Source organism: Chlorocebus sabaeus, chromosome 24 (genome assembly GCF_047675955.1).
Source record: "Chlorocebus sabaeus isolate Y175 chromosome 24, mChlSab1.0.hap1, whole genome shotgun sequence".
In the NCBI taxonomy this organism is placed as follows: Eukaryota; Metazoa; Chordata; class Mammalia; order Primates; family Cercopithecidae; genus Chlorocebus; species Chlorocebus sabaeus.
This window is the reverse complement of record NC_132927.1, coordinates 79,770,814-79,774,947: the sequence shown is the minus strand read 5'-3', so window position 1 is coordinate 79,774,947 and position 4,134 is coordinate 79,770,814. Positions and strand designations below refer to the sequence as shown.

General features: G+C 44.4%; 1 non-coding gene across 1 annotated transcript; it reads left to right on the top strand.

The window, feature by feature from the left end:
• Nucleotides 1-1,068: 1,068 nt before the first annotated feature.
• Nucleotides 1,069-1,171, top strand: LOC119619191 (small nucleolar RNA U13). The gene has a single exon (XR_005235621.1). It is a non-coding gene; the product is annotated as a small nucleolar RNA U13 (small nucleolar RNA).
• Nucleotides 1,172-4,134: the final 2,963 nt, after the last annotated feature.

Below are 4,134 nucleotides of genomic sequence, written 5' to 3'. Positions count from 1 at the left end.
TGCTTTAAAGGAAACTACCAAGAAAGTAAAAAAAGAAGCCACAGAAGAGAATAAAAATTTTGCACATCATGAATCTGTTAAGGGACTTCTATCTAGAATACATAAAGAAATCTTATAACTCAATAATAAAAAGACAAAAAAATTAAAAGTGGATGAAAAATCAGAACAGACATTTCTACAAAGAAGACAACCAAATGGCCAATAAGCATATGAAAAGATGCTCAGCACCATGAGCCATGAGGAAATGCCATCTAAACCACAATAAGATCGCACTCCACACCCACGAGAATGTCTATCATCAAAACACCAGATAATACTATATAACTGTTGACCAAATATAGAGAAATACACTGCTGGTAAGATTGTTAAATGGTGCAGCCACCTGGGAAAACAGATGAATAGGAATTACAGAAAGAGAGAACAGAGAAAAAGGAGGGAAGAAAATTGTCCAAGAAATAATAAATAAGGCTTTTCCAAAGCTGAAAAATGACCTCCAGTGACCAACCCAATGGGTGAAATTTCTTTTTCTTTCTTTTCTTTCTTTCTTTCTTTCTTTTTTTTTTTTTGAGACAGAGTCTTGCTCTGTCGCCCAGGCAGGAGTGCAGTGGTGCAACCTCAGCTCACTGCAACCTCCATCTCCCAGGTTCAAGTGATTCTCCTGCCTCAGCCTCCCAACTAGCTGGGACTACAGGCACGTGCCACCATGCCCGGCTAATTTTTGTATGCTTACTAAAGACGGGGTTTCACTGTGTTAGCCAGGATGGTCTTGATCTCCTGACCTTGTGATCTGCCCGCCTCAGCCGCCCAAAGGGCTGGGATTACAGGCATGAGCCACCGTGCCCAGCCCCGGTGAGTGAAATTTCATGACACCGAGGACAGAGAGAAAGCTGGGAGCTCTGCTTTCTGCAAAGACAGCTTACTCGGCACTCTGAGTGGTAAGCGGTGTGATTAGGCCCTGGGTAGAGTACGCTCTCTGAGTAGTTTCCGGTCTCACAAGGGTTCTAAGAAAGGCCCTTCTTGCGTTGTTGGGAAGGGAAGGTTAAGACGTTGCTTAAATTCAGAATTTTGATCCTTTTGTAGTTCGTGAGCGTGCTGATTGGGTGTTCACGAACACGTGTGAGATGAGCCGCTTTTGAACTTTGTTACGACGTTGACACATTACCTTCTGATGTGAAAAAAGTTAGATTTTGCTAAATTAAATATGCATGGTAAAACTTCAAGGGCAACCATTAAAAGAATGAAAATAGCAGTATACTTTCCAAAACAGAAAAGAGAACAAACTAGAATGGGAAAATAAGCATACCATCAAACAAAACCCCACCAATCAATCCCCCCAAAAAAGGCAGGAAAGGAGAACAAAGAAACATAAAATTCAGAAAAAATATAAATAACGTTGTAAAAACTCAAATATTTGACAATTATAATAAAATTGAATAAAACTTCTCAGTTAAAAGAGTAGGAAGCTGGGTGTGGTGGTTCACGCCTGTAATCCTAGCACTCTGGGAGGCTGAGGTGACAGGATCACCTGAGCCCACGAGTTGGAGACCAGCCTGGGCAACATAGTGAAACCTCATCTCTATTTAAAATTTAAAAAAAAAAAAAAAAAAAAAAAAAAAGACTAGGAGACTGATTATCTTATGGAATTTTTTAAAAACATCAAAATCCAAGGCTGAGCATAATGGCTCAATCCTGTAATCCCAACGCTTTGGAAAGCCAAGGTGGGGGAATCACTTGGGCCCAGGAGTTTAAGACCAGCCTGAGCAACATGGTAAAAACCTGTCTCTACAAAAAAATTAAATAATTAGCCGGGCATGGTGGCACGTGCCTGGAGTTCCAGTTACTCGGGAGGCTGAGGTGGGAGGATCATTGAGCCTGGGAGGTTGAGGCTGCAGTGGGCAATGTTCACACCACTGCCCTCCAGCCTGGGTGACAGAGTGAGATCCTGTCTCAAAAAACAAAACAAAATGGGCCGGGTATGGTGGCTCACGCCTGTAATCCCAGCATTTTGGGAGGCCGAGGCGGGTGGATCACAACGTCAGGAGTTTGAGACCAGCCTGGCCAACACAGTGAAATCCCATCTCTACTAAAAATACAAAAATTAGCTGAGTGTGGTGGCAGGCACCTGTAGTCCCAGCTACTCAGAAGGCTGAGGCTCAAGAATCACTGGAATCTGGGAGGCAGAGTTCGCAGTGAGCTGAGATGATGCCATTGCACTCCAGCCTGGGTGACAGAGTGAGACTCCATCTCAAAAAACAAAACAAAAAACCTGAAAAATAAAAATAAAAATAAAAATTCAGTTATATGCTGTTAAAGGAGACACATTAAAGCCCTAAGAACACAGAAAAGCTGAAATAAAAAGATAGAAAAGGATAGGCCAAGCAAATACTAACAAAAAGAAAACTGTTGTAACAATATTAATATCACACAAAATAGATTGTAAGACAAAATGCATTGTTAGAAATAAAGTGTGTCACTTTACAAATACACTAGTAATGTTTAATTTACCTGGGTGATATAATAACTTAAAACTTGTATGCATCTAACAAAATACCTTCAAAATATACAAAGCAGGGGCCGGGTGTAATCCCAGCACTTTGGGAGGCCAAGGTGAGTGGACCGTGAGGTCAAGAGATGGAGACCATCCTGGCCAACATGGTGAAACCCCATCTCTACTAAAAATAGAAAAATTAGATGGGTGTGGTGGCGCACACCTGTAACCCCAGCTACTCCTGAGGCTGAGGCGGGAGAATCGCTTGAACTCGGGAGGCTGAGGTGGCAGTGAGCCAAGATCGTACCACTGCACTGCAGCCCAGGGGACACAGCAAGACCTTGTCTCAAAAAAACAAATAAAAAATAAATTTTTTTTTTTTTTTTTTTTTTTTTGAGACGGAGTCTCGCTCTGTCGCCCAGGCTGGAGTGCAGTGGCCGGATCTCAGCTCACTGCAAACTCCGCCTCCCGGGTTTACGCCATTCTCCTGCCTCAGCCTCCGGAGTAGCTGGGACTACAGGCGCCCGCCACCTCGCCCGGCTAGTTTTTTTTTGTATTTTTTAGTAGAGACGGGGTTTCACCGTGTTAGCCAGGATGGTCTCGATCTCCTGACCTCGTGATCCACCCGCCTCGGCCTCCCAAAGTGCTGGGATTACAGGCTTGAGCCACCGCGCCCGGCCAAAAAATAAATTTATATGGAAATACAAAAGAACGAGAATAGCCAAAAACTCCCCTAAAGAAAAGGAACAGGCCGGGCGCGGTGGCTCACGCCTGTAACCCAACACTTTGGGAGGCCGAGGCGGGTGGATCACAAGGTCAGGAGATCAAGACCATCCTGGCTAACACGGTGAAAACCCATCTCTACTAAAAACACAAAAAATTAGCCAGGCGTGGTGGCGGGCGCCTGTAGTCCCAGCTACTCGGGAGGCTGAGGCAGGAGAATGGCGTGAACCCGGGAGGCGGAGCTTGCAGTGAGCTGAGATCACGCCTCTGCACTCCAGCCTGGGCGACAGAGCGAGACTCCGTCTCAAAAAAAAAAAAAAAAAGAAGAGGAACAAGGTAGGACAATTACCTCACTGCCTGTCAAAACTGATTATAAAGTACGGTCATTAAGGCAGTGTGATTTTAGTGCACAAATACAAAAATCGTCCAGTGAACCAGCAAGAAGAACTCTGAAGCAGACCAACACACATGGATACCTGATTGACAATAGAGGGCATTGCAGAGCCCGGAGAACAGTCTTTTTTTTTTAGTTTAGACAGGGTTTCTCCATGTTGGCTAGACTTTTCTCAAACTCTTGAGCTGAAGTAATCCACCTGCCTCAGTCTCCCAAAGTGCTGGGATTACTGGTGTGAGCCACCGCACCCAGCCTGCCACTTGTATATTTTCTTTGGAAAAATGTGTATACAGACACTTAGCCCAATTTTTTTTTTTTTTTTTTTTGAGATGGACTTTTACTCTTGTTGCCCAGGCTGGAGTACAATGGCACAATCTTGGCTCACTGCAACCTCCGCCTCCCGGGTTCAAGTGATTCTCCTGCCTCAGCCTCCCCAGTAGCTGGGATTATAGGCATGTGCCACCATGCCCGGCCAATTTTGTATTTTTAGTAAAGACAAGATTTCTCCATGTTGGTCAGGCTGGTCTCG